At 45.3% G+C, this 24,244-nt stretch overlaps 1 long non-coding RNA gene across 1 annotated transcript in view; it reads right to left on the reverse strand.

Annotated features, from left to right (window-relative positions):
- LOC310827236 overlaps positions 1-23,936 on the reverse strand; it is a 198,147-nt gene extending 174,211 nt beyond the window's left edge. Inside the window, exon 1 of the long non-coding RNA XR_014556243.1 lies at positions 23,730-23,936. This is a non-coding gene — a long non-coding RNA (uncharacterized lncRNA). The remainder of the gene's footprint in view (positions 1-23,729) is intronic.
- Between the last annotated feature and the right edge of the window lie 308 nt (positions 23,937-24,244).

Here is a 24,244-nt window from a genome sequence, read left to right on the forward strand (position 1 = left end):
TTTGTTGTGGGGGAGGAAGAAGGGAAAGGAGAATGTTAGCTGCTTTGAGACTCCTTCAGGTAGTGATAAAGCGGGATATCAAATCCAAACTCTCCTTCCTCTTCCTCCCCAAAGCTGAGCAAGTGTTAACTATGCTTTGGGAAGGAGGCAAAAGGACTCTAGGACCTAGTGAGGCCCCTCATACCTCTTTTCCAAAGCCTCCACTAGGCTTTGGGAAGGAGGTGGGAAGATGTCCCCTTGGCCACTGCACCCTGGGGGGGGGGGACTGGTCGTGCTGCCCTAAATCTGCCTCTGGGTTCCAGACTACAGACCGTCCCCCCTCACCAGTCTTGATCATTGGTCAGACGGATGGGAGTTGGAGTCCACCAACATCTTGGAAGGGCCATGGTAGTGATTTGCCTGTTTACACGGAAGCTTACTTGGAGGTGGTGCTTACTCCTAGGTGCACATGACTGCAGCCCATGTCGATTAAATGCAGCCTCTGAAAATTAAGAACAAACCCAAGGCAGCTCACAGGATAAAAATAACAAGAACAATAAAACAATTAAGACAACATCAAACCATTGAAAGCACATCAGCATACACTACATGTCAGCCAGCACAAAAAGTCTGCTAGAATATTATTTTTTCTAGTGTATAAACTACTGCCATATTTGTTTTGTCCTAAATGTTAAGCCCAAAAGTTCAGGACTTCTAAGTCCCATTCATTGCAATGGCAAGAGATTATTTTTACTGCAGCCAACGGAAGTTAAAATTCTTCGCCTAATTTGGATCAAATCTTTAGGTTGGATCCAGTGCTACTCAGCATAGTTCCATTGACATTAATGGGTTTGGCTAAATTAGGTCCGTTTATTTAAATGGGTTTACTCTGAGAGGAACTTTGTTGGATACAACCCCTTATTGATTTTTTTTAAAAGTCTTTTGCCTTTATTTATCATTTCATGTTGAGTTATTATGGAATGATTTGTTTTCAGTTGTTTATCACATTGTAATGGTTAAGCGTATTATTTTCACAATTTCTTCTCCACTCGTGAGCAAATTGTAAGGAACTGAGCGATCTGGTCCAAAAGAAGAAGGAGGAAAAGAAAAAAAGAAAAAACCCTGCAGCCCTCTCTTGCTTTGATCTTAGATGCCAAAAGCCAGCTCAATGTTATGGCTGAGTAATAAATCCCTTTAAGATGTTATTTGACTTTGTAATGGAAATGTTGACAGACGTTCCGTCGCAGCCACGGAAGTGGGCAGTGTTATAATGCAGCGCACAGTCAAACCAGTAATTGCTCCTGACTGCCATCCGCAGTGTTCACAGTACTGGCCACTGGGCAGTGTTTGTTAATACAGCTCCTTTCACCTGAAACAAATGAGGTCTAATTAACTCAATCTGAAAAATCAGTGCTCACCAGTAATATGATTAATGGGTGTTTTATTTTCCACCACAATCAGTTGAATGAATTGTTTGGAAAGGATTTATGGGGAAATAATAGATTTACTCATTTATGACAAAGCTGAGGGTGAGTTTCCTCCCGCTTTCCTCCATGCATGGGTGTGTATGTGTGTGTATTGGGAGATAATTTAATCTGTTATTCTAAGAGTCAGAAATCAACCCCTTGACTTGGTTTAGCAAATTTGTTTACATGTTCAAATGAAAGAATAATTTTGGGGTCCCTCTAAGGCAGTGATGGCCAAACTCAGCCCTCCAGCTGTTCTGGGACTACAATTCCCATCATCCCTGACCACTGGTCCTGTTAGCTAGGGATGATGGGAGTTGTAGTCCCAAAACAGCTGGAGGACCAATTTGGCCGTCACTGCTCTAGGGAACATTACCCCCCCACACACACACACACTCATCTCTGCATATTGGGATAACACTCCCACAAATGTTTACATGGTCCCTGACCACTAAAATGAAAGAGTGGTATTGTCCTAATTTCTTTGCGTAATTCTTGAGACTCTTGATTTGCAAGACTCGAGAATTTGAGACAAAACTAGGGACTCTTTCATTCAGTGATATGTGGACATGTAAACCTGTGGAGAGCTGCTGTCTCTGGTAGGCAGTGATGGCTGGAGGTCAAAGATCCATTTAGATCCACAAATGATTGAAGCCAATGCGGATTCGTACTTTCATTTTTAAGTGCCAGTTCAAAACATAAAGCTAAAGGTAAAGGGACCCCTGACAATTAAGTCCAGTTGCGAACGACTCTGGGGTTGCAGTGCTCATCTCGCTTTACAGGCCGAGGGAGCCGGCTTTTGTCCGCTTCCACAGACAGTTTTTCCAGGTCATGTGGCCAGCATGACTAAGCCACTTCTGGTGAAACCAGAGCAGCGCACGGAAATGCTGTTTACCTTCCCGCCAGTGGCGTAGCGTGGGTTGTCAGCACCCGGGGCAAGGCAAGTAATTTGCGCCCCCTAACCTATGGATTTCAGTAGGGGCAGAGAGCTGCGAGCGCCACCCCCCCAGATGTTGTGCCCGGTGCGGCCGGCCCCCCTGCACCCCCCATGCTACACCACTGCTTCCCGCCGTAGCGGTACCTATTTATCTACTTGCACTTTGACATGCTTTCGAACTGCTAGGTTGGCAGGAGCTGGGACCGAACAACGGGAGCTCACCCCGTCGCAGGGATTCAAACCACCAACCTTTCGATCGGCAAGAACAAGAGGCTCAGTGGTTTAGACCACAGCTCCACCCGTGTGCCCAGTTCAAAACATAGCCACGTTTAAATAACACTTCCTGTTAGGCACATGCCTTTGAAAGCCAAGGAAAGACAGAAGCTCGTCTGAACACACCTGACACGAATCACCAAAGTTATGGACAAACTCTGTTATAATATCTCCACTTATTCAGGTAGAGACAAAGTTAAGATTCCGTGGATAGGCAGAATGGGAAAGCACACATATGCAATGGTTCTGTGGGATCACACATTAACAAAATGAAACCTAGAGGATAAATGATTGGAAATTAGAAGAGGTTTGCCATGCACACAAAAAAGAAAAGATATGCATTTACAAGTGGAACCGTGTAGTAAAATGTTGCAGTGTGAAATACTAGTTATTATTCCAGTGGGCATGCTCAGTATCTATCTATCTATCTATCTATCTATCTATCTATCTATCTATCTATCATCTATCTATCATCTATCTATCTATCTATCTATCTATCTATCTATCTATCTATCTATCATCTATCTATCTATCTATCTATCTATCTATCTATCATCTATCTATCTATCTATCTATCTATCTATCTATCTATCTATTGGAGGTTTTTTTTTCTTGGGTCGTGGGGCAGGTGGGCACATTTGTTCAATCCCAGCTATTTTAAAAACTTGTGTTTCTTCATTTATTTCTATAGACGGTTTCATTTCTGCCCCAGAGGCAGAAATGCTAAAAATAGCTTCCCATTGTGAACCAGGAAATTACCTCTCCATACGACGAGATGACTCCATCTGTACCCACTTTTGATCTCTATGTGTCTCCTCCTCACTTTCAAACCACTCAGCTTTTATTCCCAGCACATCCTGGTTGTCAGTTCTCATTCTCCCTCGCTTAATGTTCCATACCGTTTGTCTCTTACTGGGAGGGGTGGGGTTCCCCCTTGCATTTTTGTAGGGGCAGATATTTTGTACTTGCTCATACTTTACAGTTACTCTGTGTCTGCATACACCTCTGTCTTGTGTTTGGGTGGTACAGTTTTGGCTCCTTAAAAATCAGTGCAGGAAGACTCACATGGGAACCTGTGTACGGATGCACAACTAATACAGGTTTGTATTGAATTTGGCTTGCTGGATGTGGTCTGGGCTCAAAATACAGTTCTTTTAGTACAGAGTACACCTGATTCTTGATGCAGGTTGCGCTGTGGGTTAAACCACAGAGCCTAGGACTTGCCGATCAGAAGGTCGGCGGTTCGAATCCCCGCGACGGGGTGAGCTCCTGTTGTTCGGTCCCTGCTCCTGCCAACCTAGCAGTTCGAAAGCACGTCAAAGTGCAAGTAGATAAATAGGTACCGCTCCGGCGGGAAGGTAAACAATGTTTCTGTGCACTGCTCTGGTTCGCCAGAAATGGCTTAGTCATGCTGGCCACATGACCCGGAAACTGTACGCCGGCTCCCTTGGCCAATAAAGCGAGATGAGCGTTGCAACCCCAGAGTTGGCCACGACTGGACCTAATGGTCTGGGGTCCCTTTACCTTTACACCTGATTCTTAAGCGGAGAGTGTGCCCCCTCAGGCTGAGACGCTGTAATTTCAGAAGGCAATAATGAAACCAGAGGCCTCTCTTGGTATGGGCTTTGTCACGGCTGGCACTAGCTGCCTTGTCTTCCCTTCCGCGGCACCTCAGTGCTATCCTGGAATTCCTCCTCTGTGCAGACAGGTTTTTCTGCCTCAGAATAAAACTGAAATAACAGACTTTAGAGTTCACGAATGTGCATGTACGCAAACCTCTTGGCCTATTCATTCCCCCGCAAAGAGATGTGAGGGTGTCAGGTGGACAGTCTACAGCTGTTAAGGAGCTATGTGTCAACTTTATTTACTAAAGTATGTGATGATAATTATGGTCTCGAGGATGGGGGAGGCAAGCGCGCAAGCAGAATGGACATACATACTTAATGATTTCACTTTCCTGCAGCATTCTGAATCCGTAAGAACAGTGTATGTCACTGGAGACATGTTGAAGCAGCCCCGGCAAGCTGTCTGCATGGAACCTAGCGATGACTGTATGTGGCAGTGTGCATTCAAAGTAAAAAATTAATTTACAAATGGGTTTCAAGGTACCCAGCAGATGGAAGAGCAGTCAAATCCCAACCAAGCACCCTTCTCTTTTAACCCTTGAGCTGACGGTATGCGCAGGCGAGCTGTAAAGGATATTCAAAGACTCCTGGTTCAGATCTGTTTTGTTTATTGTTGGTTTAAATAAAAAAAACACCACGGTTGCTTTAAAAGTGAAACACCTGTAGTTTTACTGCTTGCTAAGACGTACTTGTAATAAGGCGTGCAGAAGACAGATGTGCATCTGGAACCCTAGGAACTGTTTCAGATTATATAAACAAGTGGGGAGAGAGGCCAAGGGAAGTTTTGCAGAAATTTAAGGAGGCAGGCCCCACCCAGGCACCAGAGAGCGATATTGGAGGATTCCTCAGGGAGCCTGAGCTTTTCCTGACCGCATCGCTTCCTCTCCTCTTTGACTGCCAATGCAAAACATGGCTCATCCAAGCAAAAGTAATTTAGTCAACCACAGATACAGTCCTTCTCTTCTCTACGGATGTTTTCATTAAAAAAAACAACCCCACTAACAAACTCAATCCACCTATTCCCTCTCTCCCCCACCAACACCCTTGTTACTCCCACCAGAAGAGTTTTAAAATGAAGAAGATTTGTTCTGGCACATCCTTCTATCTGCGAAGGACATTGGTTCCCCTGCAGTTCCTCATTCCTTGACATTCCCTTGCATCAAGCCTTGAGGTAAGAGAAGACAATTGGATAAGGATTTCATGGGTTCACACTGTTCATGGCCAACTGGAGTGAACCCTAAGGAGGAAAAGAAGAAGAAGAAGAAGAAGAGTTTGGATTTGATATCCCACTTTATCACTACCCTAAGGAGTCTCAAAGCGGCTAACAATCTCCTTTCCCTTCCTCCCCCACAACAAACACTCTGTGAAGTGAGTGAGGCTGAGAGACTTCAGAGAAGTGTGACTAGCCCAAGGTCACCCAGCAGTTGCATGTGGAGACACGAACCCGGTTCACCAGATTAAAAGTCCACCACTCTTAACCACTACACCACACTGGCTCTCAACAGGAAGGGATTCTTTCAATCAGAAAATTCCAAAATCCATATTAGTGCAATAAATCTCTCTCCTATGCCCACTAGATCACTGTGTACTGTGGGAGTGTTTCTCCCTAAGTTCTCAAAATATCAGATGTCCACTCTGCAGAAATTTTGAGCAGGGCTTTCCGTGTGGTTGCCCCTGCGCAGTGGAAAAACATTTCTGTTGAGATACAACAGGCATCCACTATGCCACTCTCTGCTCTGCAGTCCCAAAGGGGATCCAGACAGGAGTGGCTGGATAGTTGCGAGAACGCAGCTAAGAAAATGCAGTGCTCATTCACAACTTGCAGGCACAGTCATCAAAAGCATGGCAGATTTGTGAATGACCAAAATCTACTCCTGAATTAGGAAGATATGCCCTCGCTCCCCTCCCTTAGTCTAAGCTGGGTGCTTAAAACCAAAACCGAGCACTCTGTTTTAATGACGGCAATTTATGTTTAAAATGGAAGGCCTTCGAAACTGGCAAAAATCAGTTTTTTAAAGGGTGCTGCCCAATGCCAAAGTAAAGCAGTCCCTTTGTTGCCTCCGTTATTTGTTTGTAATAAAAATGTATGGCACGGCATGGCTTCTGGGTTATAGACTGAGTCACAATGCACACACAGTTGGCTAGCATACTAAAGGGAACTGCTTAAGCCATTGTTTTTTGTTGTTGTTGTTGCTAGGGTTTGGCTGTTGAGCTGGGATTGATTTGAATATTGGTGGGGGGAGACTTCATTTCAAACTCCACAAGGTCCAGAATTCTGGTTACACACACACACACACACACTCACGACACCAGCTGAGATAGTTGGAAAACAAAATCTGGATCAAATATATGACAGTGTGAATGTAACGCTGAGAGCAACAACAGCTGATGAATGGAAATGGTCTTCCAGTGGGATTCCCACTTGGGCGGGGATCATTCGCTGCTCCATTTCCTCTCCAAAGTGTTGGAAAAGGTACACATGGTCAGACAGCAAAAATTTTGAGATGGGCCAGAATCCTCCTGCAGGCCCCTGTGAATTTGAACGAGGGGGGGGGGGACACAGGATGTGTGTTAATCCTCTCATAACTCACCAAGAATGCTTCCTCCAAGACAATCCCAAGACACGCAACTTTTCCAGAAGGAGTCTATCTGTCCACAAGTTAGATTTTTTTTTCTTTCTTCTTAGTTGCTGGTGGAGAGGAGAGGACGAGAAAAGGCTGAGTTTGGAAAGGGGCACCCTCTTGCGCAAGACGGTAACAAAACATTCATTGTGACAGAGGAGAATACTCGTGAGGAGGCTGTAGCGTTGTCCTCTGTCATCCCTTGGACTGCCGACAGAATGTAAAACCCGCGGAAACAGACAGACACTTATTTCATTGATTGCAAAAATGCATTGCGAGCCAATTAAAGCACCATTAGCAGACCTGAGCTTTTGCTTCATCGGAAGGCTGCAAAGCGGCTTTCTTATTGAGGGCCGTATTCCCTTCTGAGAGACCTTCCAGGGGCCACATGCCAGAAGTGGGCAGTGCCAGAGGCAGACGTGGGTGGCAAAGTATGCATTACCATACCCCTCTGTGTGCTCTGGAGATACATTTTCACAGTTCAAGGGCACATTCCAGTCAGGCAAAAACACTCGAGGAGGTTGCAAAGCAGGCTAGTAAGGGGTGTGACCTGAGGAGAGGAGGTGTGGCTTCAAAGAGCCCCAGGCTTCAAGGCTTCATGGGCCTCATTCAGCTCCTGGGCCTGAGGTTCTCCATATAACAGTGAAGGATACATTACTGCTGGAGCAACAAAAAGGCTTCCCTCTGTGGAAAGACTGTCCGGTGGGCTCTCAAATTTCAGCGGCGCCCTGTGTGATACTAAAATTCTGCATGCACACACACAGCTTGCGCTCCATTCTACAGGCACCCCCTACAGCATGGCACCCATTTCCGCCGCAGCGGTCACACCACCCTAAAACCAACTCTGGATTGCCGCATGATTAGAGGGGGCAGCTGGAAAGTACAGATGCAATGAATTTGGGAAGGAATTTAGGGGCAGCATATGTTATGGGTTAAGCTCTGGCAGGTGAGATAACTGACTTATCCCCTTTTGCTCCTCTGAACAGAGAGACTGACAGCAGCCTTCTGTGGATGTTTGCCCTGTTGTCCTGCAAATCTTGGGTTTGTTTAAGCAGTGGCGTAGCGTGGGTTGTCAGCACCCGGGGCAAAGCAAGTAATTTGCACCCCCTAACCCGTGGATTTGCGCCCCCTAACCCTAACCCCCAGATGTTGCGCCCGGTGCGACTGCCCCCCCTGCACCCCCCACGCTACGCCACTGTGTTTAAGTCAGCTGCAATTGTTATGTACTGAAGTTCTCACCCTGGGCCAGCAGGGGGATACTTAGATAGTTTTCACTCAGGTCCACATATGCAAATAAGGAATTGAAAGTGACGTTCAGTGATAGGATAGTTACAGAAAGTTGTTACTGTTGCTTTGTAGTTGAGCTCTATATAAGCAGGTTGGCTGAACCCTTCAGTTCAGTTCTGTTCTGGCCTATGAATAAACAAGAGCTGTCTGAAGAATTGCTGTGTCGTCTGATATGTTCACCCACAACAATGGTGCCTTCAAGATATCATGCATTAAACCAGAGTTGTCCGAGAAGTTTCTGAACGTACCACAAGAGGTAGTGATGGCCACTCCCATCACCTTGACGGCTTTCAAAGAAGCTTAAGCAAAGCCACAAAGGACCAGGCTATCAGGGGCTACCAAAAATGGTGGCTATGTTCTTTCTCTGCTGTCGGAGGCAAAGTGATCCTGAATCCCAGTTGCTGAGAATCACAGATTGAGAGAATGCTGTTGCACTTGGGTTCTGCTTGTGGGCTTCCTATAGGCATCTGTTTGGTCACAGGGTCCTGGACGAGATGAGCCATTGCTGTGATACACCAGGCACTTTGTGCTCTTATCCAACCTTTCTTCTCTCGTTGCAAGATCTGCATGATTTTTTCTCTCGATACATTGAAAGGAGAACGGGTTGGTTGCAGAACAAGACTTCCGTTTTACTCTCGGCTCTTTTAGTACCTTCAAGGGATTTATCCCGTAGCTTGACCTGCACTCCACGGAGCTGTCTTTTCCTATAGAATTTCTGAATTCATTTCAAAATTCCAATTTGTCTAATAATTTGATGCAGCTGCAAAAACGTTCTCCCTCTCCCTCTCTTTTGATCACTGTTATTAATGAGGTGCTGTAACACACATACGGCACTAGCAATCAGAGCTACTATTTCTTATAAAGATCATTTTGTACTCCCTTCATCCTTACCCCCCCAACACCACCTTCATTTCTGATGAAGCTCGTGTATGTTTTCCAAAGTTCACCTCAATGTTCAAATTTAAAAGAAATTAGGAAATGTGTAGGCAGCTCCTCTAGGGTAATTACAATCTTGATGTCTAACCCTTGGCCTCTTCATTCCCTCCCCCTCCCCTTGCTGCTTCTCTCCTGGTCTAATTTTAGGAGTAGCCACTCTTGTTTTACTCGACACAACACCATTCAGCATGAGAGGAGAGAGGTAAATGTTTCAGGGGGTGGAATCTCACCCACTCACCCAAGAGTTATGGTGATGCTTTAGATAACACTTTGGAATTTTCTATAGCTTGGCCCTAATGATGCTGTTGTGAGGTTTATTTGGATTGGTGTGTTTTGAGACAAGGCAACTAATGGAAAAAGTCCACAGGCTCCCTGCACATTTGCAGGATTACGAAATAGATATTTATTGACCTTGAATCTTGACTTTTCTCCAGGAATCTCATGGCGGTTATCTTGTCTTCTCTACACCATAGACCAGCCTTTGCCAGTTCAAAATTTCACATGATGGCATAGGGCCCCATTTCAAGTGAATCATCTTGTCCACCCCCACCCCACCCCCATGCCATGAGTGGGAGGGCTGCAAAATGCAGCAGTGGCTCAATCACTCTGCATGGCCCATCAGTGGAGGGGGGAGTTGGGATTGCAGACTTGGCTTTGCAAATGTTGCCACATGAGATTCCCTAGATCCAGCGGTGGAGCATATGCCCACGCTCCCGAGGGGGGCGTGGCGCAGAGGGTGCCCTCCCAGGTGCCTGGAGCAGTGTGCACACCCTGCAGCACGGAGGCGGAGCGAGCCGCTCACAGGAGCAGAGCGAGCTGCCCATGCTGGACTTTGGGCACGCTGCCCACCCAAGCCTCCCCCAAACTGTCAAAACAAAGGGGGGAATGCGGCCGGCAAAGCGGCGCAGCTCCCCCCTTACAGCTTGGGGTAGGCTTGGGAGTCGCGGGCAGGTGGTGCGCCGAATGTCACCCCCCTCAGTGAGGACACTCGGGGCGGTCCACCCACACCGCCCCCCTTCCTATGCCCCTGCCTAGATGACAACAACAACAACAATGGTATGCTCTTGAGCAACTAAATCTCATTGATGCCTTTCATTTTTGTTGAATAGGCTCAGTTTTGCTCCTTCGTTGCCCACACGTATAAACCCCAGGTGAATTGCAGGTGTTACCTCTTCTACTAAAGGCTAAATACGGGGATTTGTAAGTGCGTGTGCAGATGAGGGAGAGGCAGGTCTGTTGGGTGTGCTTTCACTTTATGATGACTGAAAAATTGAACTCTGTGGGCTCTAGTCCATTCCATTTTCATTCATTACAAAACGAATGTCCACATTAATGAATGGGTATCAGTATGGTTTGTTTTTGACATTCTGTTCCTGCCCATTTGCCATTCATCCAGAAGACGGGTCAGCAGAGCCAATTTCACTGACAGCCATTTTGTTTTCCCAGAAAGCCTTGGATGTCGGGATATTTCACGACATTACAGCCACTGGTAGAGAATACCTCTTTCTTTCTTTCTTTCTTTCTTTCTTTCTTTCTTTCTTTCTTTCTTTCTTTTTGGTAGCAGCTGCCATTTCCCACCCCAGAGTGCCCTGGAAAGACACAACACCTATGGGTATAGGGCGGTATACAAATTTAATAAACAACAACAACAACACTTGGGAGATTCTGAAAAAATAAAATTGTAACACCAAGAGGCCGCTGCCAGTAACAGCTCCATTCAACAGTCAGTAGCTTAATTCCATCCAGTGCCTCAGAACGTAACCTCCATGTAAATGGGAGGTTGCGCATACAATACTCTGTGAGTATACACCATTGTTATGTTTTAACCAAGCTTTTAGGGAATTTTGTTGCATATTAGTGTTTGTACTTTTCTTGTTTTTATCTTTATTAAATTAAGCAGTACAATATGCTGCAACGTACAGGAAGATTATTTAGCACTCTGCAAAGCCTGAATTCCTTACAGGAACAAGTTAAATCAGCCACTTACTTTAACGAATAAAACCCACAGCCAACAGAAATGCTCCAGAAGTCCCTATTCACTGCAATATTTGGCAGTTTGAGTAGCCTAATGTTTTCAATGAACTATGACAAACAAAATGCAGCAAGTATTGAATTTCCAGTTGTTAGACCACATATTGTAACTTTTAATTTCATATTGGGTAGAGGCAGATCAGTTCCCCAGCTTTCATGTATAACTTTTCCTTAAATCTCATAGAAATCTGCAATTGTCCACAAAACAAGGTTTAATGGTGCAGGGGTTTTGTTTATTTCTTTGATACTCCTTAATCTTGGGTTTTTCAGCTTCATATTGTCACTTGCGAGTGACACTTGAGACACCTCTAGTTGCATCAATCAGTGAGAGTCCAACTAGGCAGGAGAGACGTAATTAGTTTCTGCTATGCTTTAAATCTGATTTGTATTCCTACACAACTACTTGGTGGAAGAAACAAAAGGGAAGGAAGGGTCTAAGAACAGGCTTCTCATTAACGAACACAATAATAGGACTGGCTTTAAGCTTTAGGTCAGGGATAGGAAATCTTCTTCAACCCAGGGACCACAATATCTCATGGGAGTGCATGCCAATGGTAGGTATGGCCAAAGGCAAAACGTGGCAAGAAGCATGGATGGACATTCCAACCACATCAGAGCTTTCTACCCACTTCACTCTCCAACTTCTGCCATCTACTTAGGCAAGCAAAAGGCATCATCAGAATTCAAGGCTACATTCCGGCCAAGCAAAAGTGGTCAATGAGAGAGAGCAGTAGAGTCATTGTGGGGGAGGCCGATACCCCCAAGGGCCGATACCCCCAAGGGCCAAAGAAAGAGGCTCTCAGCATCTGCTCTAAGGAAAAGAGACTGGATAAGGGGAGGTCAAGAGAAGATCCTAGACCAACTGTGACTAAAGAGATCAAGCCAGTGGCCCATCTAGTCTAGAATCCTGTTCTCACAGTAGCCATGTTAATGGGAAATCTGCAAGCAGGATCAGAGCTCAAAAGCATTCTTCCAGCAACTGGTATTCAGTAGCATTACTTTAGTCCAACTGTGGAGGTAAAGCATAGCCATCATAGTAGCCATTGATACCCCTCTCCTCCATGAATCTGTCTAACCTTCTAAAACTATCCAAGTTGATGACCATCACTACCTCTTCCTGGAATGAGCACCATAATTTAACTCTTACTTTTTATTTTATTTAAATTGTCACCATTTCCCTTCTGTAATTGGAATATGCAAACTTTATTTAAATTTGTGCCATCTTTTGTCCTCACTACTTGGAAATGCATGCCTTCATTTGGGGTGACGTGTAGAGGGACCAAGCCTACTTTTTGCATCATCATCATCACGATCAACAGAGCCCCACGTTCTCATCTGAGCATGGTTCAGTTCAAATGATTCAGCCACAGGGTGAGGGGCACATCTCCACGCATAAACTACAGCTGAATCCCAATAAGATGGAGGTTCTTGGTAGGCAGCTTTCAGGTCTGGGAATTGGGCTAGGCTGTTTTGGATGAGATAGCAGTCCTCTCGTAGGAACAGGCGTGCAGCTTGTGGCACTCCCTGTTCCACTGCTGTCTGTGGAAGCAAAGGTGGTCTTGGTGGCAGGGAATTCACATTTCCAACTCTGGCTGGTTCACTAGATGTAGCCATTCCTGGACCAAGGTAGCCTATTAGTTTAAGGTTACCAGATTTTTTTCAATGACTCCGGGGGTACTTATTGTTCACTATGTACATGTGAATGCTGAGAAAGTTGTAAATCCGGGGACTTTCCCCAGGAAACAGGGACGTCTGGCAACCTTATATTAGTTACCATGGTCTCACACTTGGATTTCTGCAATGCATTTTACATGAAAATGGTTTGGAGGCTGCAATTTACCATATTTTTTGCTCTGTAAGACTCACCTTTTCCCTCCTAAAAAGTAAGGGGAAATGTGTGTGCGTCTTATGGAGTGAATGCAGGCTGCGCAGCTATCCCAGAAGCCAGAACAGCAAGAGGGATTGCTGCTTTCACAGCGCAGCGATCCCTCTTGCTGTTCTGGCTTCTGAGAGTCAGAATATTTTTTTTCTTGTTTTCCTCCTCCAAAAATTAGGTGTGTCTTGTGGTCTGGTGCGTCTTATAGAGCAAAAAATATGGTAGTTAGTATGATGTTATGTTATGTTATGTTATGTTATGTTATGTTATGTTATGTTATGTTATGTTATGTTATGTTATGTTGTTATGTTATGTTATGTGTTATGTTATGTTATGTTATGTTATGTTATGTTATGTTATGTTATGTTATGTTATGTATGCATTGATTGAATCACTTCCTATGAAGCATTCCCACTTGCCAGATTGCTATCAAGGACACCAAAATGACGTCATGTAAAGACGGGTCGGATATACAGGACATTTAATAAATAAAATAAATATCTCAAATAAAACAAATTACTATACACCGGGGATCCTTCTCCCTAATCTCACTGCTGGCCTGATAACTGTTTTTTAGCAGGGAACATCTTTTTTTCATCATGGCAGACTCTACTTGAGGTGAAGAGAGAGGCATGCAAAGTTCAAAGGTCACCGCCCCCCCTCGTCCCTGGAATCTCCATCTGCACATGTTCTATTTTCTTGACATTAAGCGGACCTTTCTGAGCCTTCCTTTGCAACGAAGATTGTGAGGCATGCATCCTAACATTTCCAGACCTCCTGACTATTGTATATTTTGCAGCAGAACAAAGGGAGAAAGCCCTGGTGTGTCCACAGCTGGGTTTGCCTGCAGAAGGCAGTCTGCTGGCATTCGCTGCCCTCTAAAATGAAAGAGCCCTTAAAAAAAAAAAAAAAATTACAACAGGCCGATATATTTCCCACTCTTTTCCTTCTGTTTTTTTCCCCCTCCTTTATTTTTCTAAACTGCCTTGCTGTACAGGCAAAACAGGTGCTGTAATACGAAACCCTACTGAGGGATTTCCTTTGCAAAACAGCTTGGCGTTCTAGCCTGGGCTTCAAGTTAGACATGCTTCCACGACGGAATGTTAAAATAAAAAAAGCATCTATCGGGAACGGATCTCTGCCGCTGGTATGCCACAAAAAAAGTGGGGGGACAAGAGGTGAGGAAGGGGGGAGAGAAAAGACACGCTGTCACTTTAAGAAAAAATAAACTAAAATATGAACCACCAAAAAAACCCCTGCCATTTCCAGCCTGGGCTTGATTAATGATTTTTCTATCTAATAAAAGGTTCACAAACCATCTGTTTTTCTCCCTAATGCCTTGCCCAAAGGTTTTTCGTTCCTATTTCAGGCTCGGGGCCAACTGACATTCCACTCTTTTTTTTTCCCAGCCTTGTAAACAAACCCTTCTCTCTTTTTAATCTTCCAGTGCTGTTTCCTACCCATCGTTATGCATATTCATTGCGAGTAAACATTTTTAGTGTCTACACTTAATCTCTTCCACTGGCAATTACTGTTCTATGCTGTTTTGTAATGCAGAAGGGCCAGCGCTTCCCCTTCTAATAACAGCTGGGTCGCAGATGGGGCCTGCAGTCATTGTAGAAAATAAAAATTTACAAGATGCCAGTGGAATTTATTTCAGTTTTATGGAGTCACAGGAGGAACCTTTCTGTTATCCGCCTTCAGTGAAATCTGCAGGCACAAGGCATGCTTTTGACATTTAATCAAAGGGGGGTTCAGGTAGGGTCTGGAACAACACAGGCAAGAAAGCAGGTGGATCGTATTAGGCAGTGCCATGGTTAATTTATTTAGAAGTGATTGGCTTAGAAGTGCGCAGCCAATATTTGACATCATGTATATATCTTGTTTAGCATCCTGCTTCCAAATTGTTACCACTGTAGAGACGCTGCGTTGCCGCCACGGACCGAACCAGGTGTTAGGCTTGGTCGCTGCTAAGGAGCAGTACTGGTAGGAATGGAAATCTAATAGCGGAAGCGGCAACGTTCAACGCCGCTCCTTTTCTCACTTTGTTTTGTACCAGATACCATTTTCAAGTGGCTGGAGCACAGGAGGGTGTCTCTGGCTTGTGTGTGTATATATATGCGAACCAGCTTCTGGATGTAATCTTTGAGATCCTTCAAAAGGGTCTTCAGCTTGAATAGTTCTTGACCCCTTTCTCTTTGGGTTACCAGATGTAAAGGTAAAGATAAAGGATCCCTGGACGGATAAGTCCAGTCAAAGGCGGCTATGGGGTTGCAGCGCTCGTCTCACTTTCAGGCTGAGGGGGCCAGCGTTTGTCCACAGACAGCTTTCCGGGTCATGTGGCCAGCATGACTAAACCGCTTCTGGCGCAACGGGACGCCACGACGGACGCCAGAGTGCATGGAAATGCTGTTTACCTTCCCGCCGCAGTGGTACCTATTTATCTACTTGCACTGGCATGCTTTCAAACTGATAGGTTGGCAGGAGCTGGGATAGAGCAACGGGAGTGCACCCCGTTGCAGGGATTCAAATCACCGACCTTCCGAGCAGCAAGCCCAAGAGGCTCAGTGGTTTAGACCACAGCGCCACCTGTGTCCCTTTGCATTCATAGAATGTTGCACTATTTTATTGTTGTTAGCCGCCCTGAGCCCAGCTTCAGCTGGGGAGGGCGGGATATAAATAAAATTTATTATTATTATTATTATTATTATTATTATTATTATTATTATTATTACATGTATATATACCATCCTGGGATCCTTTAAAGAGAAGAGCTAGAGACTGAAGCTGGGGGGGGGGGCGGTCTCTGCACACAAATGATCCACTCTGCCCTTCAGCTATTGCTTTATTATGGCTCAACCCTTCCCATGCAACCTGTGCACAAATCAGTTGGTTTGCCCCACCAAAAGAAGCAGGATTTTCAATTTGTATTTCAAGAATGGGTGCTTGCTTTTAGAACAGGCGAATGTCTGGCTAAAAACAGTGAAAGGCAGGATGCCCTGTCTACCTGATCTACCTGGTTCTGTAACCTGGCTCATCCTTGAAAGAACCATATATATGTCTGTGAAACAGTAACTGAGGGGAGAAGATAGCCCTGTTGTGCACCAATGTGAAAACATACCCACCTTTGTGTACAGACAGCACAGATTGTAGATGACCTGTGTACACAGTCAAAATCTGCCTGAAGAACCAATTTCCTGCATCCTAAGGGCCAAACTAGGGATGCGGGTGGCCCTGTGGGTTAGCCTAGGATTTGCTGATCAGAAGGTCGGCAGTTTGAATCCCTGTGATGGGGTGAGCTCCCGTTGCTCAGTCCCTGCTCCTGCCATCCTAGCATTTCAAAAGCACATCAAAGTGCAAGTAGATAAATAGGTACCGCTCCAGCGGGAAGGTAAATGGTGTTTCCATGCACTGCTCTGGTTCGCCAGAAGCGGCTTAGTTATGCTGGCCACATGACCCGGAAGCTGTACGCTGGCTCCCTCGGCCAATAAAGCGAGATGAGCACCACAACCCCAGAGTCGGCCACGACTGGACCTAATGGTCAGGGGTCCCTTTACCTTTAAGGGCCAAAATAGGTGTGGTGTGGGAGATCTGTCTTCAGATCTCAAAACACCTTTTCCTTTGGTCAAAAGTAGCTGCAAGGCACTTTGAATGAGACTGTGGAGCTGAGCAGTACATAAAGTGTGTCATTATTGTTGCTGCTGCTGCTGCTGCTATTTATTAAATTTATATCCTGTCTTTCCTCCCAAAGGATTCCAGGGCTGGAAACACTTAATTTAAAACAATACAAAAACTTATTTGAAGCATTTTAAAACTGTTTTTTAATGTCAAAATAATTAAACTTAATAAAATAGTTAAGACCCATTTAAAAACATATGTAACTGAAATGTGCTTGGATAGGCCTGATGAAATAAAAAAATGTTTTCAGCAAGCATCTAAAAGAGTACAGTCGTGGTGCCTGCCTCATGTCAATAGGCAGGGAGAGCCAAAGCATGTGTTTTATGTATTTATTTAACAAAATTTATATACCACTTGACTGTAAGAAATCCTCTAAGTGGTTAAAAATCCATCATGGCTGAGTCCACCAATAATGGCTCTTCCTTCACTTTTTTTCCAAATGCTTAGCGCTAGGTAGGCTAATCGTGGGCATTTAAATTTCCCAGAATGCCCCAGATTGATGGTGCATTGGGGATATTGTGCAGAACTCAATGGCCACATGACACCAACTGGATGAACACTGTCATTGCTTCTGGATCAGCCCATCAAGGATGCGCACTTGAGAAGAAGAAGAGTTTGGATTTGATATCCCGCTTTATCACTACCCTAAGGAGCTCCCGTCTTTCGGTCCCAGCTCTTGCCCACCTAGCAGTTCGAAAGCACCCCTAAGTGCTTTATAGGGGGAAGGTAATGGCATTTCCGTGCGCTGCGCTGGTGCTGGCTCGCCAGAGCAGCTTTGTCACGCTGGCCACGTGACCCGGAAGTGTCTTCGGACAGCGCTGGCTCCCGGCCTCTTAAGCGAGATGAGCACGCAACCCCAGAGTCGGTCACGACTGGCCCGTACAGGCAGGGGTACCTTTACCTTTAAGGAGTCTCAAAGCGGCTAATATTCTCCTTTCCCTTCCTCTCCCACAACAAACAGTCTGTGAGGTGAGTGGGGCTGAGAGACTTCAGAGAAGTGTGACTAGCCCAAGGTCACCCAGCAGCTGCATGTGGAGGAGCGGAGATGCGAACCCAGTTCCCCAGATTACGAGCCTACTGCTCTTAACCACTACACCACACTGGCTCTCTTGAGCAAGCTGCATTGAGGGCCCCTCAAGCGTAGAATCATCATGGCTATCCCACCTTCTCCATCAATGGCCCAACAATGGAAGGGATGAAAAGGATACATTCCACGGAGGAAAGTCAAGGCATGTTTTGGATCCTATAGATCCCAAAGCCTCTCATTCTATTCTCATGATTCCATGGAATCATGGAATGGGGAAGCCCTGGAGCTGCCATAGTGGTTTTCCTTCCCACTGAGATCATAAAATCAGCCAAGGTGAAGGGGGTTGTTTTTGTCTGGCATCTAAGGACATGTAATTAAGGCACCATGTGAGTCCATGGGGAGAGGACCCCACAAATAGGGAGTCATTGGCTGCAGAAAAGGCTGGCTCTCGTGGTGCCACCCTCCACACCTCTCATGAAGGAGACACATAAAGAAGGGCCTCAGATGATGATTGCAAGGTCTGGGTCGGTTCATAGGAGAGGCAGTCCTTCAGGTAGCACAGTTATGAGCTGTTTTAAGGCTCACCACATGACACCAGTCTTGAAAGACCTACACTGGCTCCCAGTACGTTTGCGAACACAATTCAAAGTGTTGGTGCTGACTTTTAAAGCCCTAAACAGCCTCTGTCCAGTATACCTGAAGGAGCGTCTCCATCCCCATCGTTCTGCCTGGACACTGAGGTCCAGCACCAAGGGCCTTCTGGCAGTTCCCTCGCTGCAAGAAGCCAAGTTACAGGGAACCAGGCAGAGGGCCTTCTCAGGAGTGGCACCCGCCCTGTGGAAAGCCCTCCCACCAGATGTCCAAGAGAAAAACAGCTACCAGACTTTTAGGAGACATCTGAAGGCAGCCCTGTTTAGGGAAGCTTTTAATGTTTAACAGACTATTGTATTTTAATATTCTGTTGGAAGCCGCCCAGAGTGGCTGGGGAAACCCAGCCAGATGGTTGGGGTATAAATAAATTATTGTTATTGTTATTAAAACCAGCACTTTGAATTGGGCCCAGAAACTAAATGGCAGCCAGTGCAGTTGGGCCAAGGTTGGTGTTATATGCTCAAACCATCTTGCCCAGTCAGCAAGATGGTCCTGACCATCTCTGTGTTGAGCTAGGAATGCCTGTAGAGGGTGTCTGTTCCTGTGGACTTGAACATGAGTAGAACTCTCTGTGTGATCAGGGACACGTACAGGCAGAACATCTCAATCACATGATGTTCTGCTCAGCATGGGGAAGGCCATAGGCTGAAGGTGTTGGGGAGGGGCTTGCGGGCCTGTCCACAGATACAGAGTTTGTCTGTTCAGCCAATTGACTGAACATGCCTGTCAGGGACTTGGCAGAGGAGGAATGGTGGAGACTGCTCCCCCATCCTGACCCTTCCAGGGAGGAGGAAGAGGAAGACAGTTTAGATTTATAACAGGGAGGTAACTGCTCAGAGGCAGATGAGGGAGGAAGTTGGGAAATAATAGAAAAGGAGGAGGAGGAAGCAGGAGGCAGCAGGAGGACGACAGCTAACAGACACAGTGTCTTTAGAAAGCATTCCAGACCCTGCCCTAGAACCTGGCGAGCCTTAAAAGCAGGAGAGCAAAGAGCTCAAAGACAGAGGGCATGTGGCAGCACCCATAGAGGAGACAATGAGAATGACAAATGAGGAAGTGGTGGAGATTCACTTGGGACAACGCCATTATCCAAGAGGCTGGGTTCTATAGCCTCGCTCTGTAAATACAGTGGTACCTCGGATTAAGTACTTAATTCGTTCCGGAGGTCCGTTCTTAACATGAAACTGTTCTTAACCTGAAGCACCACTTTAGCTAATGGGGCTTCCTCCTGCTGCTGCCGGGCCGCCGGAGCCCAATTTCTGTTCTCATCCTCAAGCAAAGTTCTTAACCTGAAGCACTATTTCTGGGTTAGCAGAGTCTGTAACCTGATGCGTTTGTAACCTGAAGCGTATGTAACCTGAGGTACCACTGTGCTGAATAAAAAGAGGATGGTAAGAATCATCCCCTTGTCTTTGTATGTTCCTGGGCAACCAGCTGGGAGTCGGTGACAGCATCCTGACAATGCCTTCAGTTTCTTATTTTTCTGATATTTAGATTGCCACATCTCCACATCTGTGATTATTTTTAAAGTCCTTGTGAAAATTCAGAAGCATTTTAGTGCACATTCTTTCTATAGACACAATTTTGCAAGCCTTTATTTGGTTGGCAAACTGCGCTGCGGAACCGAGAGAAGCATGAATTCCAAATGGTAACTGCACCCTTTGGTATGCTATTGTTTCAGGGGAAGTAAATTAGATAGGTTTGTGTGTGCGCCCACCTCCCTCAAAGCCAATAAGTCAAAAGAAGAGGCTTTCAAACTTTCTGTGGAGTTGCTAAGCAAGTAAGTAGCACATAAGCTAAACTATGGAACTCGCTCCCTCAGGAAGGAGGCAGTAATGTCAACCAACGTGGATAGCTTTAAAAGAACATCTGACAAATTCATGGAGGAGCTCACCTGGAGATAGAATTGCTTCTGATCTCCTGCTGCTGGAAAACACAGGAGGGGAGAATGTCTTGTGGTCAAATCTTGCTTGCTGTTTTCCCAGGGGCATCTGGTTGGCCACTGTGAGAACAGGATACTAGATTAGATGGGCCATTGGCCTGATCCTGCAGGCTCTTCTTAAGTTCTTATTAAATTAAATTCAGTTCACATTTAATGCCATATCGATCAAATTTGCACTTTCTAAAACAATATGTGAACTAAAGCACAGCCAGCCATGGAAATTAACACTTATCTTAATTTTGCAATGTAGTTTTCCAATCAAACAATCTTTATATAAAAAGTATATGTTAGGTGAAGGTGTGCATAAAAATTAATTGATCAGTGAAAATAACATACAAAACTCCATTCTGTTGTGGAAAATTGCTTGCAAAAATGTGTATGTTATTCAAAATTACATACAAAAATGTGTCTATTAGGAGAAATCCGCATTAAGACATTTGTGAATTTTTATGACGATTTTTTTTTAATGCAAAGTGCTGCAGAAATTGCTGCAGAATATTTTTTTTTTTTAATGCAAGTTGCTGCAGAAATGAGGAGAACCAAATTTTAGATTATAGAATGAGAAACTGAGAGAAGTGAGATTGGCAGATTCACTGAAGCTTAGACTTATGTTCTGGTCAGAAGTGCAACTTTTAGCACCTTCTAATGAAGAGTTTACATTTCCCAAACTGGATTTGCCCTCTAGCTTTTCTCTGCCAGCTTGTTTCATCCTGAACCCATTGAAAAGCTTCAAATAAACCACTGTGAAGTTTGCTAATCTTGGTGATGTGCTGTTTCCACTGCAAATATTAGTCAAGATTTACAAGTGCTAATTCATAATTCATAGATGGGTTGGAGAGAACCTCCTGGGTTAGCTGGTTTGTATACTTCTGCACTGCGGCGAGATCTTCGCAGCTAATCCCTCTGTATGACAGATATTTTTGCTGGGAGGGGAAGCGAATGCTTTGGGGACTTTCTTTCTGCCACAGCAGTGAGAATTTGGGAGAAAGCAAATCCTAGTCACCTTTTGAACGACGACAACAAAAAAAAGTTCAGGAGTCTGGGAGGAACTTGAAAACCAAGAATTAAAAGGAGAGGGAAGGAGAAAATATCCTGCTCACCAAAATATCCTGCTTGATTTGTGGTCTTTGTCTACAATGCTTGCTTCCTTCTGTTCAGAGATAAATAAAGATTTATTATCCATTGTGTCACCAACTGGCAGTCTTTTCAGCAGTTGACAGTTTGCTCCACTAGGGGGCCTTTAATTTTGCCATCTCTATGCAGAATTAATTTTTTAAGAAAGAGGGCAGGAGGAGGGCAGTGGGTCTATACATTTCTGCAGGGATGCCTCCACACTGACCTTCCTCTGCATCCGAACATCCAGCCATCATTTCCTCAGCAAATGCCATGTTGCTACAGGCACACACACAATCAAGAACACACACACGCACCACCATAAATATTCTAAAAAGTATATTTGTTCCCATCCCATTGAACAAAATGCAGTTAATAAAAGGAGGCTGTTGATTCACAACTGACAATTTGCTTGAAGAAGTGGCACACCAAATAATCTGTAATCTGAGCTGAAAATAAGGAAAGATGCAGCGGTTGGGCAGGGGGGAGAGGAAGGGAAATGTGAATTCTTCAGATTTAGAAGGAACAATTTTTTGAGGCATTAATACAGAATTGTTCTTCTTTTGTCAGCCTGCTGAAGAATTCTGCACATCTCAAACTCCTGCATACTGCCGAGAGATTTTTAAGATATGAAGCAGTTTATAAATGTTTGCTAATTAATAATAATAAAATGGTTTATCATTTTTACTTTAGAGATTCTGCAGGACTTTCATTCCTGCCATGTTTAACAAAGCATGCATTGTTGAGATTTTTGATAGCTGATACTCCCCGACCCCCACTGGTCCAATGTGGGCATTAATTTTGTTTATCAGATAGATATTCTCCTTGTTGTTGTTGTTTAGTCGTTTAGGCGTGTCTGACTCTTCGTGACCCCATGGACCAGAGCACGCCAGGCACTCCTGTCTTCCATTGCCTCCCGCAGTTTGGTCAAACTCATGCTGGTAGCTTCGAGAACACTGTCCAACCATCTCGTCCTCTGTTGTCCCCTTCTCCTTGTGCCCTCTATCTTTCCCAACATCAGGGTCTTTTCCAGGGAGTCTTCTCTTCTCATGAGGTGGCCAAAGTATTGGAGCCTCAGCTTCAGGATCTGTCCTTCCAGTGAGCACTGGAAGGGACTCTCAAGAGTCTCCTCCAGCACCGTAATTCAAAAGCATCAATTCTTCGGCGATCAGCATTCTTTATGGTCCAACTCTCACTTCCATACATCACTACGGGGGAAACTAGAATATTTTCCTAGCTCTTGCCAAAAAAAGAGAGAAAAGGTGCATACACAAGTCATGTGTCCCTCACAGAACTACAGTTCCCAGTGTCATTAACAAACTACAGTTCCTAGGATTCTATCGGGGAAGGCGCCTTAAGTATATGCTGTGTACAAAATCCACTTGTTGGCTGAGCACACACCATACATTTAGGGCACATTTAAAGCACCCAAGTCCCCCGGAGAATTCTGGGAACTGAAGGTTACCCCTTACAGAACTACATTACCCAGCACCCTAACAAACCACAGTTCCCAGGATTCTTAGAGGGAAGTCATGTGCTTTAAATGTATGGCGTGTACATAGCCTTTCTTTTCTGCGTTTTCACCTCTCTTTTACTCGCTCAGTAGGCTGTCCAGGCTGCCTGGGGCATAAAAAGTTGAGAGGCACCGACCTATGTGGTGAAAGCCCCAAGGGGAGAACAGAGCACAGTGTACAATGAAAGGGAGGGGGAAGGGAAGGGAAGGAGAACCACCCAAATCTCCAACCCCTGACTGTCTTTCTTCCTTTAGACCAGTGGTTCCCGACCTTTTTTTGGCCATGCCCCACCTAAGCATCTCTAAAATCCTGATCCCCCCCCCCCCGCTTGACATACAGTATAATTCTTACTATTCAAAAAGTGAACTCCTATTCACATGAAGGAAACCTAAAAGGCCATTCACTGTTAATAACTCATTCTCGAATTGCCCCCCCCCCCTTAAAAATCAAATTGCCCCGCTGTGGTGTGTGTGCCCCATGTTAGGAACCACTGCTTTAGACCAAAGGAAAGCCTGCTGAAGGTCTGTGTTCAGAGCCCGTGGCAGGGAGCAGTATATAGCCTTGTAAATAAAATCAGTTAGCAACACCAGCATGGAGCCTAAATTCCAGTAGTCTACGTTCCACAGAAAAAATTGGCTACAGCTAAATACAAGATCGTATGGTCGGCGATCGTATGGTCGGCGGTTCGAATCCCCACGGCGGGGTGAGCTCTCATCTTTCGGTCCCAGCTCCTGCCCACCTAGCAGCTCGAAAGCACCCCTAAGTGCAAGTACATAAATAGGTACCGCTTTATAGCGGGAAGGTAAATGGCGTTTCTGTGTGCTGCGCTGGTGCTGGCTCGCCAGAGCAGCTTCGTCACGCTGGCCACGTAACCCGGAAGTGTCTCCTGACAGCCCTGGCCCCCGGCCTCTTAAGTGAGATGGGCACACAACCCTAGAGTCGGACACGACTGGCCCGTACGGGCAGGGGTACCTTTACCTTAAATACAAGAAGGGTAGTCTCTTAACAAGTAGCTTGTCGTCATTACATTTGAAATGGATCGACCAAAAACAGTCAACCAAATGAGCAGAGATACTGTTATGCTCACATGCATCCTCCCCCCCCCCCCACCCCCATTAAACTCTGCACATTTAATTGCAGCAGTTGTTCAGTAGCCAACAAAACTTGCAGGAAATAAATGCCCCCAAAGAACCCGAAGACTTGATCGGCAATAATGACTGTGAAGGAAAATGGGTGAGAGGAGGAGGAGGAGGAGGGAAAATGCTCCACCTCCTCATTGTAAAAGAAG

The sequence above is a fragment of the Podarcis gaigeae genome (assembly GCF_964106915.1).
Source record: "Podarcis gaigeae genome assembly, chromosome: 11".
NCBI classification, from domain to species: Eukaryota; Metazoa; Chordata; class Lepidosauria; order Squamata; family Lacertidae; genus Podarcis; species Podarcis gaigeae.